We start from the raw sequence: 15,789 nt of genomic DNA on the forward strand, positions 1-15,789 counted from the left end.
CTCGCGGAACCTCCCTAGTAGCCTCCAAGTCAGACTCGCCTCTCCCCCTGCCAGGCTCCGCTCCGCAGAGGCCGGAGCGCGGGGCACTGCGTAGGGTGGTCTGCCCGCTGTCGACTCAATAGGTTCCCAGCCAAGTGGACTTAGATGAAGGACGCCGGGCGGGAGCCTGCCACCGCACCCGGCGCTCAGCATCTGAACTCCGCTCCCCTGTACACGCGCACGTAAAGCCCCGGGCGCTCCACATCTGCATTGAGCACCCGGCACACACACCAGCATACCCCCAACCCATGCTGACCCATACCCACGCTGTGTCGGCCTCAGGGACGCCTGGCTTCCGCCTGCCCGCAGAGTGGACCCCCTGCAGCCCAGGGTCAGGGCTGTCCTCAGAGGTGCCCGTGGGGCTCCAGTGAGCTGGGCAGGTGCGGGCAGTGTGGCTTCGGTAGTCAAGGTTCTCCTGTCTGGAATGGCCACCTGAGCATGGAGGTGTGACCACGAGAAGGAGAACGACTGTCAGTAGGGACTGATAGTCTGCTCCCGGCAGATAGTCTGCTGCGGCAGAGTTAGCCAGGGAGCTAAGAATCAAAGACCCCCTGGTGGGGGAGGGGGAAGGAGGTGGCGATCAGGGGGAAGGAGGTCAGCTGTGAGCAGCCAGCAGTCTCCGGTGTCCTCAGACCCCTTCTGGATGTTTCTGATTGGGGCCCTTAGCCCACCAGCTTCCACCTTTCCATCTGACCTCCGCCTCCCCAGTTCCAACAACTCCTGACACCCTCGTCCTTCACTGCAAGAGCCTGGGGTCCCCACCCTAATCACCTCCTTGCAACCACATTGGCTCCCTGCCACATCGGCTCCCTGCCAGCAGCCCTCCCTGTGCTGCCCTCTCCTCCCCCTGGCCTGCACAGAAGAAGAACACGCAGGCAATGCAGCTGGCCCCATAAACCTCAAGGGGCCCTGTAGACCCTCCCTCCGCAGCCTCTTTCACAGCTGCAGCAGACTGTTTCCTTTTGTGTGTGAGCCTGTCTGTCTGTCTAGGGTGGCCCTGGACCCCAGCTTGGAGCCCATGCTTTCCCACCCACTCTGGGGCTGTGCCCCTTGTCTGTCTCCTCCCCGCCCCCCGCCCCTCCCCGCCCCCCCCCACCCCGGAACTGATTCATCCTACCAGCACACAGGCATGTCTCCACTTTCCTGGGAGCCCTTCCTCAATTGCTGGCACAAGAAGCTCCAGGCTTGTCTCAGGTCCTCCCTGCCCCAGCCTTGACCTAACCTGTTCTTCAAGGGGCCCTGTTTCCTTCTGGTGGAGCAGGTATTTAGAAGCCTACCTTCAGGCCCAGGCTGTGCTTGCTGCTCCTGGAGTGCCATTGCTTCTGGTCCCCGACAGCGGACTAAAGGAACATGTGCATGTACAAGCATACATATATATGTTCACACACAGACCACCCCCCCCCACAGGTAACAAATCTTCCATGCTCACCAGCCCCTCGTCTGTGTGCTGACTGAAGCAGAGATGTCCACCCTGCTCAACTGAGCCAGAATTGAACATCAGCAGGATTGCTCCTCTGTTTCAAACCACTGGCAGCTCCTATTGCCCTTCTGTTCCATCCTCCTCACTGCCTGGCATCTGGCTCCTCTCCACTCTTTAAACACTCAGTCTCCATATTCCATGCTCTGGCCTTTGGTCCTTGTGGCTCTACCTGCCTGTGAGGGGCTCCCCCATAACCTGAAGTCCTCTCTGCAGAGCAGCCTCCCCCAGCCCAGCCCGACCCCCCAGTGCTACTCTGGCTCCCGTGACCTCACGTGGTTCATGCCCAGGCTTTTGCTCCTTGTCCTGCTTGCCTACGGAAAACAGGGCTGGACTCCCTTGCCCACTGCTCTACCTGTCTACAAGGGCGGGGGGCACACAGAGGGACCTCCAGAAGTGTTGATGAGTGGGGGAAGGGGTGTGGGCAACATGCTGTGTTCCAGGCAAGGGGGACATGACTCAGACTGAGGATGGGGTTGGGAGTGGGGGAGCGGGGAGAATCAGAATGGAGTGGTCACTGTGTCCAGGACAAGGGCTGGGGAGATGAGACAGCAGCACTGCCCACTGCTCAAGAGGAGGAGAGGAAAAAAAAAAGTATTTCCTGGTGGTCCAGTAGCTAGGACTCCACACTCCCAGTGCACAGGGGCACAGGTTCAATCCCTGGTCAAGGAACTAGATCCCACATGCTGGAACTGGGAGTTTACATGCCTCAACTGAAGATCTGGCATGCTGCAATAACTAGATAAATATTAAAAATAAAAAGTAAATAGAATTATCAGGTGGCCCAGTGATTGGGACTCTGAGCTTTCACTGCTAAGAGCCTAGTCTGATCCCTGGTTAGCAAACTGAGATCCCATATGCCTTGGCAAATGGGTCCCAAGGCCCCAGACTTGGGATCAGAGAGGGACATCCCGGAGAGTCCAGCGGGTGTCATGCTGTCCCAACCTCTATGCCCACCTAAGTCCAGGGACTGAAAAGTAGAGAGGAGGAGCAGGGAAGGGAGAGGGGAAGGAGAAAGGGGTGGTGGCTGGAGGAGGGGGAGAGCAAGAAAGATGAGGGGGAGGCAGAGCAGAAAGAACTGGGCAGCAGGGTGAGTGGTCTCTACGGAGCCCACTCTGTGCTGCTGTGGGAATGGCAGGAAAACCCCCATCCTGTCATCTTGGGTCCCTGCATGCCCATCTGAGGGCGGAACCAGGGCTCCCCTGTCCCACAGGCCACCATCAGCCTGATCAGGCCCTTTCTCAGGGACATCAAGGCCGCAGGGCAAGGTCACGCATCAGGACACCAGGCCAGTGACTGCCCCAGCTGTCTGAAGTTTTGGGGTGCAGCCCTGTTGCCCCTGGATAGTCCGTAGGTCTTCAGGGTGTGGCAAGGCCTTCCCTGGAACTTGCCCTGTGGCCAGGGCCTAGAGCCCTGTTTATGTGTTTATGGACCGGGTGTGAGGGCAAAGTTGAGGGGAATGCAGGAGGGAGGGGACGGGGCTACAGGGCCCCCATTCCCATATTCCCTGACTGGTCTCGTCTCCATCTGAAGCACACAGGCCTCAGAGGCCCCAGGCAGCAGGGCCCTGTGGCCCTGAAGACATATGCCCTGGGCCTTGATCAGCTCTCAGGGTCCCTGAGACCCCAAGGGTCTACAGGATGCTCTGGGGACCCTGCCCTCCCCACCCACCCTCCACTCCTGCTGCAATGGCCTCTTGCATTTTGGGGCCCCCACCCACCACCCAGCCCTTCTCAGTGGGGCATAAACCGGGACCCCTCTTGGAGACCTCATGCCTGGCCAGGAGGCCAGGCTTCTCCTGACTTCCCGGAGATACTCCCTCCCTCTTGATAAGTGGCTTAGAGCCTAGCCTGTGGTCCCGAGTCCACTGCCACACCCGGTCAGCCGTATCCGGCAAGGGCCAGGCCAGCTGGGTCCCAGTGCCTGGCTCAGAGCCCAGCTCCACTAAAACCTGGGGAGCACAAATGCATAATTCAGATGCCCTGGCCCCATCTGCTCTCCAGCAGGAAATGGTCTGACGGGAAAGTAGGTCTTTTAAAGTCTGAATTATTCAAACAATCCATGCACACGACCAGACTGCCCCTGGGGGGGCGGGGACCCAGCTCCAAGCCTGGCTTTGCAGGTTCAGGGCTGCAGGGGCGGCTCCCACTGGGTCTGTCTTGTCCTCCAGTAAGCAAGCTGGGGCCTGACCCTGCCTCCCAGCTCTGGAAGACAGAAGATGAGGACAGACTGTGGGGGGAGGGGGGTGGAATGTAGGTAATCCAGAAGAAGCCTAATTAGATCCTGCTGGTGTGCAGAGGTGGGGGCTGCTGGCAGAACAGGGTCAGGTGGGAAGGTGGCTCCCGCCCCTCTCTAGCTGAACTCACCGAGGGGAGCGCCCACTGGGTGCCAGGATGGCATGATGTGGGACGGGTCTGCAGAAGGGTGTGGGGAGAGCAGGGGGCAGTTTTATGTGGGGTGGATGGTGGGAAGGGACAGTCAAGCAGACCCTACAGCAGACAGAGAGGGAGGGAGCCGCATGAGTGCCAAGGCCCCAGGGAAGGGTCGAGGCCCAAGATGGGCATAAGATGGACCAGGTCATGGGCAGTGTACCCAGAAGGCTGACATGGTGGGCTGACTGCACCTCATCGGCCTTGGGGAAGGACTGGTCATTGCCCTTTGGCTGCCAGCAGATCTTGGAGTACCCCTGGACCCTTCCCCTGGGTAATGGAAGCAGCCCCTTCCTCTCCCAGGGCAAAACTTGCCTCTTCTCCTTGCCTCTTGTGACCTGACCTCTGAGCCTGGGACCCTCCTCATCACCCCTCTTTGGTAAAAAAGCAGACAACCCTGGGGGGGCACCAAAACATGGGGGGCAGTGGGGAATTGGGAAGTGCCACCTGATGGGGGGCCACCATGGGTGTGGGTGGCTTGCTCTTGGCTGGGCAACTGCATCACAGGGGCATGCCCCCTTCCAAGTTCTAGAGCAGACACCCTAGGGAAGTCCCCAGTGGCCTTCTTGCCACTCCCAGAAGGGGCTGTCCTGGGGGGCTGAGACCCAGGGGCAGTGCAGACCATCAGCTCCAGCAGATGCCCACGCGTCCTTCCCTGGGGACACGGAACAGGAGAGCCCACCCTCCTCCTTGGATGTTCCCATAGCAGCTGCATCCAGTCAACCTGGGACTGCACTTGTGGAGTTGGAAATCCTGGCCCCACAGATGGCTCTGGGGCCACAGCAAACCTCACAAGGGGCTCTTCAGTGTCGTTTGTGGAGGGAGATGTCTTTGGTTGAATACTCAGGAAGCAAGATGCAACCATGAGTGGGGATACAATCCCCACACATCCCCCCAGAAATGTGTGCACCCACAGGTATGCAAACAACACACGCGAGAGTTGGATCAGCCAGGACTCAGGGTAGGAAGAGGCAGAAACTCAAATAGCTTATCTGGAAAGAGGCTCAGACCCTGAGCTTCAGGCTCAGCTAGGCTCAGGGAGGCTCCTGCTGGGCTCCACCTCCAGAGCAGGGCCTCCTGCGTGGAATGGGGATATCTGCTGGGGCTGCCTCCCCACCACCCAGCTAAGCAGCCAAGTGCTCCAGAGACTCTGCAATGCTACTGCATGGACCCCAGAAAGGCCCTGAAAGGCCTCACTCGGATTTCATATGGCCCTGGAGACAGGGGATGGAGGGCCCCTGGCCCTCTTGGACAACATGCACACTGAGAAAAAGCAAATGCTGTCACCAGCAGGCGGAGGGCTGGTGGACAGGGGAAAACATGGGAAAAAAAGCAGGGTTTGGGCAACAGCTGAGACACTCATCAACCAAGCCACGGTGGGTGGTCGGGTTCAAGGCCCACAAGGCCCAGGTTCCGGCTCCTCCTGGTAGAGGCCAGGCAGCCCCAGCCTCTGGCCTGCTCCATCCTGAAACCGGATGCTGGGGGTAGAGCCTAGAGGGACAGGCTGGGCAGGCTCTCACCTCCCTTGCCCCCCCCACCCCCGCCCCCACACCCCCGAAGCTATCTCCAGGGCCTCCCTAGCAGGCATCAAGGGTGTGCTCCTGCTGGCCCAGCCCCCAGTCCTGTTTCCTCTCTGGTCTGGGTGGCGCCCTTGGCAGAGAGGCCTCGATTCTTCTGCACTGGAGCTTCCCCAGCTGCCTGCAGAAGGCTGGGCAGTCACCCGCCCAGCCCTGGACCGCAGTTGCCAGAAATGCCTTAGCACACCCTGGGCCAGGATGGGAATTCTGAAACCAAGAGAGAAGAATTCAAACCAGGGGTTGAAGCAGAAACCGTGAGATCCTGAAAGAGCCCCAGGGCTGGAGTGGGGGCACACACAGGCCCCGACACCCACACAGATAAGAGAGGGGAGCCCAGGCAGGTGCCAGAGAGGTGAGGGGAGAGGGAGTCCTCAGTGTCCAGTGTGGGAGGATAGGCCATGGGAGCCTGGTAGATGGGGAGGCCCGAGGGCGGTGAGGAGGTATGGTGGCTCAGAAGCAGCCTCTGCCCCAGAGATGACTTAGGGCTCTGAGCCCCCAGACCCCTTCTGGGCCCCCACCCTTCTCCCCAGCCTGGCAAGCCTCCTGTCTTCAGTTGCCATCTAGAGGCCTAGCCAGGCTCAGAGAGGGGTCCCTGGGGCCGAGAAGCTGGGGCAGGCCCCTAGCTGGCCTGGCAGCACATACCCAGGTGGGCCGACCCTGGCTGAAGCCCAAGCTTGACTGCCCCTAGAGGGGAGCGGCCCGCAGACTGTCTGGCTCCCAGTTCCCGCTGCAGACAGGAGAACAGCTGATGGGGTGGTGGCAGGGGAAACCTGTCCGGGGAAGTGGGGGGCTGCTCTCAGGGCCACTGGGTTCGCCCTGTCTCCAGCTCCCCTTGCCTCCCTCTGCCAGGCCCTGCCTGGGGGAGGGCGCCCAGCTGTTCTGGGATTCCGCTCCCTGCAGGCGGTGCCCTGGGACTCAGCTCCACCAGCACCTGCTAGGTAAACAGCTTGCACCTGCGGCACCGGTTCAAGCCCGAGGGTGCCTGTGACCCCGTACTCCACAGGGCCCTCTCACCCCATCCTGAAGTCATGTGATCCAGAGAAGCCACGCAGGGCCTCTTCCAGCAGGGCAGCCTTCTGAGCAGAAGGGAAGGGGCAGGAAATCCTCAAGGCCACACGGGCCCAGAGCTGCCCTGCTCCCCTGACCCCATGACCACGGGCAGGGCTCCATGCCACCTCATGCCACACAACGCTGGCCACACCGTGTTACCTGCCATATCTCGTCACCAAGTGCCACCACATCTGCCAGCCCACCCCAGGATTGACACAGTGGTAGAGCTTTGTGCCCGATGCCTGGTAGGAAGGGCCCTAACCTCTGGGCCTACACCCTGGTCCCTGTCTTGACTGTCCCACAGCCTTGTCTCAGGTCCTGCCCTGGAGGGACTGTCCCTTCCAACAGAAGACCCCCACCATGCTGCCCCTCCATGAGAGGGAGCAGAGACCCAGCCCATGGCCAGCAACCAGGGTTTCCGCCCTGGCTCCTCAGCTCGGGGAGGTGTCTCTACCAGAAGTCCCTCTTGCAGGGCAGCTCCCATTCCTGTCAGAAGGGAGATGCCTCAGGAGCTCCTGGGGACTCAAAGTTCCCCCAGAGAGGTTCTCCTTCATGAGCTACTTTGGTTTTGAATCCTGGTAGAACACACCTAATGTGAAATTGACCATTAAACCCCCTTTGTAAAAAAATATGGAACGTGTCTCGAATTTGCATGTCATCCTTGCCCAGGGGCCATGCTAATCTTCTCTGTACCCGTTCCAGTTTTAGTAGGCACTAAACCCTTCTGATGTACACAGTTCATTTAGCAGGTTCCTCATTGTGCAGCCACCCCCTGCATCCACTTCGAGAACATGGTCTTCACCTCAGGAGGAAGCCCTACCCGCATTAAGCAGTCCCTCCCCGTGCCCTCCCCCCAGCGCCCCCCCTCAACCACTAGTCTCCTGTCTGTTTGGATTTGCCTGTTCTAAGTATTAATACTTTGCATAAGTGGGATCATGCAGCATTCACACAATGTGTGTCCTGCGTCTGGCTTCCCTCACCGAGTGCTGTGTTCTCAAGGCTCATCCATGTTGGAGCAGGTTTCGGGGCTTCATTCATTTTGACGGCTGCATGACCCACTGGGTGGACACATCGCCCTCTGTGTATCAGTCATCCGCTGGTGGCCATTTGGGCTGTTTCCCGCTTCTGGTTGTGGTGAATAGCGCTGCTGTGAACATTCGTGTACACATGTTTGTTTGAACACCTGTTCCTAGTTCTCTTGCATATTTACCTGGGAGTGGGATTGCAGGGTCATACAGTAACTCTATATTTAGTTAGCCATCGAACTGCTTTCCACAGCAGCTGAGCTATATTACATTCCCACCAGAAGTGCACAAGGGCTCCGACCACTCCACGTCCACACCAAGACTTGTTACTATACACCTTTTTGATTCAAGCCATTCTAGATGGTGGGAAGTGATATCTCATTGCGGTTTGATTTGCATTTCCCTTGTGACCAGGGACGCTGAGCATCTTTTCATGTGCTAACTGGCCATTTGAATGTCTTCTTTGGAGAAATATCTATTTAAGTCCTTTACCCTTTTTTAAACTTGTTTTTTGTTGTGCTTGTTGTTGAGTGGCATGCTCTCTCTGTATATTCTGGACATGAGATCCTTATTAGGGTTACAAAATATGTAATTTCGCAAATATTTTCTCCCATTCTGTCAGTTTTTTTTTCACTCTATTGGTAGTGTCCTTTACGCATAAAAGTTTTTAGTTTTGCTGAAGTCCAATTTAATTTTTTTCCTTTTTTGCTTGTGTTTTTGATGTTATAGCTAAGAAACCATTGCCAAATATAAGTTAATGAAGATCTACTCCTATGTTTTCTTCTAAGAATGTTATAGTTTTGACCCTTAAGTTTAGGTCTCATCCACTTTGAGTTGATTTTTGTATATGGTGTGAGGTAGGGGTTCAAATTCATTCTTATTCTTTCCCTTTTTTTGGCCATGCTGCTCAGCATGCGGGATCTTGGTTCTCTGACCAGGGATCAGACCCATAATCCCTGCACTGGAAGCACAGAGTCTTAACCACTGGACCACCAGGGAATTTCTGAAATCCATTCTTTTTCATGTGAATATTCAGTTTTCCCAGCACTATTTGTTGAAAAGCTGTCCTTTCCCCATTTAATGACCTTGACATTCTTGTCAAAAATCATTTGACTAAACATGTGAGGGTTTATTTCTGGGCTCTCTGTCCTATTCTGTTGGTCTATATGTCTGTCTTTATACCAGTACCACATTGTTAAGATCACTGTAGCTTTGTAATAAGTTTTTAAGTTTGGGAGTTTGAGTCCTCCAACTCTGGTCTTCTTTTTAAAGATCATTTTGGCTACTCAGGGTCCCTTGCAATTCTGTATGAATTTGAGGAGTGACTTTTCCTCAGTGGCAAAAAAAAAAAAAAAAAAAAAAAAGCCATTGGCATTTATCAGCTACTTCTTAAAAATATTAGCTCTGGGAGAAGGCCATGGTGATAGCTCAGTCCTTTTGCCCTGGGCAGTGGTCAGCTTGCTCAGGTCCTGTGGTAGTGAGGAGGGCAGGTCCTGTAGGGAGATGGGGACCACTGGGGGATTCTGAGCAGTGGTGCACCCCCACAGCTGTTGTGGGGCAGGTGAGCCTGAAGCAGGCAGCGCAGTGGTCTGGGGAAGCTGGACAGGGCCAAGTCTGGAGTGATGTGGCTTGTGGTGGTCCAAGGATGGGTATGCAGAGGAGTCAGGGGTGACACCAGGGTGTCTGTCCTCACAGCTGGACAGTGAGCTGAGAGGACGGGAGGGGCAACTGGGTGGGCAGTCCTGGTGGGCCAGAGGGAGGAGATGCTGTGCTCTGGGCCTTTTCAGTCTAAGATGCTGTAGATGTTGGCTGAGAAGTAGTCCTGCAGTGGGTTTGGAGAGCCATGCACGGGCCACTGAGGGGCCATGGGGGAGTCAAGGTAGCCAAGGATGTCTGGGGCTGCCAATGCCCTCCAAGGGGAGAGTGGGAAGAAGAGGAGGAGGAGAATCCCAGAGAGAGGCGGGAACTTTGCAGGCAACAGATTTATGTGGCCAGGGCAGCAGGGACTAGCACAGCATGGAGTCCCATGGGAGCAGCAGGGTCCAGAGCTGGCCTAGGTGGATATATGTGAACACAGCCAGGAGCCAGGACAGAGCTATAGTCAAGGGAGAGGCCATGAATCCTGGACCTGGGGGCACCTCAGAAGGAAGGAACAGGCCCTTCCTGTCACTTGCCCCACCCCCACACTGCCCTTTTCCACTTCTTGGCAGCAGCTCCTTATTCACTAGTTCATGGCTTTTCCTGGGCAGTGGAGATCTCTCCGCAATCTGAGCAGGGCCTGGAGCTGGCAGGAGTAAAGGTAGCACAGCCAGCCATTGGCCACACGGGCAGGGTCTAGCTCTCTGGAGGCCCCCTTACTTCCACTGGGCACCTGGGGACACTCTTCAGCCTGGAGCAGGACTACCCCTCTCTGGTCTCCTCTTCCTCCCCTTCCCATCCCCCTCCCCGGGCCAGCTGCCCCTCACCCCTGGCATGAGTCCAGCCCATGAGACCAATGGAACTGCCCAGGGAGAGCTTGCTAGGAACCAGGGGCAGCCCCAGCACCCAGAGACCCAAGGCCACCTTCTGAGGCGGGGGTGGGCTCCGGGGTAGCTGTGGGGGTGTCTGAAGTTCGATATGGGCTGGGCCAGCAAGTGGACAGCTAGACAGCAAGTGGAGGGGGACTCGCTGGGTACTGTACTCTTCACCCCCACCTGCCCTCCACCTCCAGGCTCTGCTCCTAGTCAGGAGGGCATGTAACACTTGGGCTGGGCACCACTGCATGTGTTGGGGGGCAGGCATGGGGGAGGGAGATGGCATCTGACCCCTGCAGGGCCATCCAGGCTCCCAGAGCCTCAGCCCTGCGGTCCTCGGCAGAGGGCCCTTCATCCTGAGGATGTAGCTCTCCTCCATTTGGGAGGGCCTTTGGGGCCTGAGGTCTGTTTGTCAAGAATCTTGTCCCTGAGGCCAGCCACTTGTCACCTGGGAGGTGATGCAAGCTGTGCCTGCAAAGGGCAATGAGAGGCAGGTGTGAGGCCAGCGACCCTGGAGCTTGGCAGAGTCCCAGGATGGTGGTCTTGGAGGCGGGCAGGCATGGGACCCAAGGAGAAGAAAGAGGAAGTGGTGGGTGGGGACCCCAGGCAGTAGGAGTGCAGGCTGAGCATGGAGCACATGCTGGTCCCCTGGGCTGGCCCTCCTGGGGCAGCCGGGCCTGCAGGCACTGGGTGTTTTGGAAACCAGTAGGCCTGCATGGCACGTTGGGGGTGGTAGCGCTGCCTGGAGCCAGGGCCCTGGAGCTCTCGCAGTGACGTCCATCTGGGACCTGCCAGGCCCCCGCTACGTTCCCCTGGGCAGATGCCTGGTGCTCGTGCCCAGGCCTGCTCTGGGGCGCCAGGGGGTGGCTCAGCCTGAGGATCAGACTTCTAAGGACTTGTCTGTCCTGTCCTATTGTCTCTTCAGGAGCCCCTGGTGGCCATGGGGGTGAGGCCTTGCATTGGGTGGACACTCCCTCTGAGACAGACCATAGAGATGAAGCTCCAGGGACAATGCAAGTGCAAGGGGAGGTGGGTCGTCCCCACTGGGCACCACCAGGGGCACTGCTGAGAACAGGGCCATGCAAGCCTCACCCTTCCTGGGGGGCCCTGTCTGCCAAGGCTGATGGGCGCTGCCCTCATGGGTGTTGCCCCCAGGCTCTGTGGGCAGAATTCTCTTCCTCAGGCATCAGCATCCCCTCCGTGTGGGACAGACCTCCATGCTCCTGCCCTCCTCTGGCCGCTGGGCCCCCTGAAACCAGAGAGGTGTGAGGCTCTTTCCATTGACTTAAGAGGACAAGGAAGAGCCCTCAGAATGTAGGAGTGCCCTGAACCCTCAGGGGTGAGGGGACACAGGGGCTGTCACGGTCAGCTGGGAGCCCCCGGAGCCTGGGCAAAGCAGGGGCCGGCCACACCGGGTCACCTGGTGGCTGAGCCGAGCAGTGGGCCCGAGCACGGCTGGCCAGGCTCTCAGGACCACACGGTCCAGGGCCCACCCCCTGCCCTTGAGTAAAGGTGGTGAGCGGTGGCTCCATTTCCGCATTCGGCACTCTGACCTCCCCCTCTCCCCACCTACCGCAAGCTGGGTTGTACTTTTGCCTGTTTTTGTGCTCACAATTGAGGGAACAGAAAAATGAGTCTTCTAGTGCAGGGTTTTAGAGGGATGGACAGAGGCCGGGCCGGAGGCTGGGGAAGGCGACCCCGCCCAGCTCCAAACCCAGGAGGGCCGCCCTCAAACGCCGGTGCCCGCCCAGCGGCACGCCCAGTCCCGGCTTCGCGCGGCCCGCGAGCGCCGCCTGGTGCACACGCGCGGAGTGGACGCCCCAGGCGCAGCTTCCGGGCCGGGGATGGGGCGGGTCCTGTGGAAGGGCCGGGGCGGGGCCTAGTGGAGGAAAGAGGGGCGGGGCGGGGCCCAGTGTCGGGGGCGGGGCCGGGAAAAGGGCCTGGGCGGGGCCGAGGACTGGGCAACTACAGGGCGGAGTGTCGGGAGCCCGGCCGGGGCTTGAGCGACTCTCCGCCGGACTCCGCCCTCCAGAGTGGACTGGCGGTTTAGCGTTTCCCACGAAGAACTCAGGAGGACCACTTAACCTGTTTTCAGATCCGCCTATGATTTTGCTAAAACCGTCCTTAGTTTTCGGGGCTATTATCGCTCAGCGCGCCCCGCCCGCTTTTCGCCGAAACAAGCCCTTTCAGCTCTTAACTGTTTCCTGTGTTTCTGTTTTGTTTTGGTATTTTTTGGCCGCGCCCCGGACTTGTGTGATCTTAGTTCCCGGACCAGGGATCGAACCCTCACCTCCAGTGGAAGAACGGAGTCTTATTAACTGCCCAACTGCCAGAGAATTTCCTCCTCTGGTCTTGATTTAGAAATTGGTGGAGGGACTTCCCTGGTGGTCCAGTGCCTAAGACTCCAAGGTCCCAGTGCAGGGGGCCCCGGTTCAATCTCTGGTCAGGGAACTAGAACCCACACGCCATAACTAAGAGTTCACATGCTGCAACTAAAACGGTCCCGAATGCCACAACAAAGACCCAGTGCAGCCAAATAAATATTTTTTTTTTCAAGTAAATATTTTTAAAAAAATAAGAAATTGGTGGAACTCGGTAGTCGGAGAAAGTGATCAATATGAGGCTGATCTTTAGTGTTGAGATTTCTTTGTGGATCAATAAATGATGGAATTTTAGAGGAATGCGGGGTTTCTAGGAACAGATGTCTTGAGGCTATGACCTCAGACCCATCCAGTGCATGGAGCCCTGGGCGCAGAGGGCTGGGGCTCTTGGGACATGCCCAACAGAGAGGGCGCTGGGGACCCTGAGGGCTGGCCTTTCAGTAGGCTGTGTCTGTGGAGAGGGAGCATCTGGGCTTTTTATCCAGGTAGGCAAATCAATCGGCTTTTAAGTGGTGATTGTTTTAAATGGAATAATGCTGCTATGAATATGGGTATGCAAACACCTTTGAGACCCTGCTTTTGATTCTTTGGGGAATAGGCCCAGAAATGGAATTGCTGCATCACGTGGAGCTTCTATGTCTACTTTTTTTTGAGGCACCTCTGTAGGACCTTCCACTATTCTACATTCCCACCAGCCATGATCAAGGGTTCCAGTTTCTCTATGTCCTCACCAACATGTCTTGTTTCCTGGTTTTTGATAGTAGCAGTCCTGACGGGTGTGATGTGCTGTTTCTTGCTGTGCTGTTGATTTGTATTCCCTGATGATCAGTGATGTTGAGCATCTTGTCATGGGCTTGTTGGCTGTCTGTTTCCTTTGGAGAAAGTTCTGTTCAGGCTCTTTGCCCATTGTTTGAATGAGGTTATTTTTGTGTTGAGTGATAGTAGTTCTTTGCATTTTCTGAGTATTAATCCCATATCAGATGTATGATTTGCTAGTGTCCTCTCCCATCCTGTGGACTGCCTGTTCTCTCTGTTGATGGTTGGTTGTGATGCACAATGGTATTTATCGTACACTTTGGTGGTTATAACCCAATATGACTTGGTTATTTTCTTGCTCATATGTTTTCAGCTTTGGCCCCTGGGAACTCTGTCAGGTGGCTGGGTTTACTTTATTCTTCCAATTTTACTGAAGTATAATTGACATACATACAGCACGGTGTAAGTTTAAGGTGTGCAGCATAATGATTTGATGTACATACATCAGATATGCAGATGACACCACCCTTATGGCAGAAAGTGAAGAGGAACAAAAGAGCCTCTTGATGAGAGTTAAAGAGGAGAGTGAAAAAGCTGGCTTAAAACTCAACATTCAAAAAACAAAGATCATGGCATCCGGTCCCATCACTTAATGGCAAATAGATGGAGAAAAAATGGAAAAATAAAGTCCGTGACAGACTTTATTTTCTTGGGCTCCAAAATCACTGCAGACTCTGACTACAGCCATAAGGTTAAAAGACAATTGCTCCTTGGAAGAAAAGCAATGACAAACCTAGACAGCGTATTAAAAAGCAGAGTCATTTTGCCAACAAACGTCTGTGTAGTCAAAGCTATGATTTTTCCAGTAGTTATGTATAGATGTGAGAGTTGGACCATAAAGAAGCTGAGCACCGAAGAATTGATGCTTTCAAACTGTGGTGCTAGAGAAGACTCTTGAGAGTCCCTTGAACTGCAAGGAGATCAAACCAGTCAATCTTAAAGGAAATCAGTCCTGAATATTCATTGGAAGGACTGATGCTGAAGCTGAAGCTCCAATCCTTTGGCCACCTGATGTGAAGAGCTGACTCATTAAAAAAGACCCTGATGCTGGGAAAGATTGTGGGCAGGAGGAGAAGCGGGTGACAGAGGATGAGATGGTGGCTGGCATCATTGACTCAATGGACATGAGTTTGAGCAAACTCAGGAAGATAGTGAAGGACAGGGAGTCTGGTGTGCTGCAGTCCGTGGGGTCGCAGAGTCGGACACAACTGAGCGACTGAACAACAGCATCATGAACTGTTGCCACAATGAGTTTAGTGAGCATCCATCATCTCATATAGATACAAAATTAAAGAAATAGAAACCTTGTGATGAGAACTTAGGATTTTCTCTAACAACTTTCATACATAACATACAGAAAATTGATTACATTTATCATGTTGTATATTTCTAGTACTTTACTTTTCTAATAATTGGAAGTTTTTCCCTTTGACTGCTTTCCTCCAATTTCTTGTCCCTGCCCCCACCTGGATTTACCTTTATTATATTACCTTTTGCTTCCTAGCTATGCTGCCTTTCTCTTATTTATTTTTATTTTTGGCTGTGATGTGTAGGGATCTTAGTTCCCTGACCAGGGATCAAACCCAGACACTTGACAGTGAGAGTGCAGTCCTAGCCAGTGGACCACCAGCGAAGTTCCCGTCACACTGCTTTCTTATGCTTCTTTCTCCCTGCTTGTACATTACCTCTCCCTACGAGGTACATTACATTTTCTTTAGTCTTTTTTCCTTCCACAGATGTGGACGTCACACAACCTATTTCTGTTATTTTAGTGGTTATTGTAAGTGTTTTACATTATATTTTAATCTCAGTCACTGGCACTGGCCATTTCCTGAACACTACCAGATCTCATGCTTGCATCCCTCTCCCTTCCGTGGTTGGTGGTCTGGGTTTGGGGTTTCTTAGACACCCCTTGTCCAGGCTGGGTGGTCCCCAAGCAGGCCATGTGATAAGGGCTCAGGATGAGGGGAGGCAGGCTTTCCTTGGGGGTGAAGGAAGTAAGACGGGATGGAGGGGGCATTCTGAGAGCTGGGCTGAGCAGGGGGCTCAGTCCACCAGGACCTGGGGAAACTGTCACGGTGCAGCTATCACCCATGGGTGAGGAGGATGGGGGTTTCAGCAGAGCCCAGGGTGACAGCCCCCATGCAGCAGCCCCAGGCTGGCTGAGTGAAGCTCAGGCCAAGGCTGTGGGGAAATGTGGAGGGGTCTGAGAAGCCCTGTGCCCCCCACCCCCAGCTTATGCTTCAGACCCTAGAGGGAGCCCCCAGGCCTAGATGTGCTCACCTGCCTCCTGCCAGCAGGGCTACCAGGTCCCTTTATCCACCCACGTCAGGCCCAACTTGTCCTCAGCTGTCTCAGCTGCAATTATGGGGCCTTTCCCCCACTCTGTCCCGTGTGACCTACTGCAGGGACAGTCCCCACTCCTGGCGCCTCGTGGCAACTGGGCAGCAAGGGACGCATCTCCAAAGCTCATGTGGTTGCA

The 15,789-nt window shown here is 55.7% G+C and overlaps 1 non-coding gene across 1 annotated transcript; it reads right to left on the reverse strand.

The window, feature by feature from the left end:
• Nucleotides 1–7,196: 7,196 nt before the first annotated feature.
• LOC122452617 lies at nt 7,197–7,301 on the reverse strand. The gene has a single exon (XR_006272781.1). It is a non-coding gene; the product is annotated as a U6 spliceosomal RNA (small nuclear RNA).
• Between the last annotated feature and the right edge of the window lie 8,488 nt (nt 7,302–15,789).

This window comes from Cervus canadensis, chromosome 13 (assembly GCF_019320065.1).
Source record: "Cervus canadensis isolate Bull #8, Minnesota chromosome 13, ASM1932006v1, whole genome shotgun sequence".
NCBI classification, from domain to species: domain Eukaryota; kingdom Metazoa; phylum Chordata; class Mammalia; order Artiodactyla; family Cervidae; genus Cervus; species Cervus canadensis.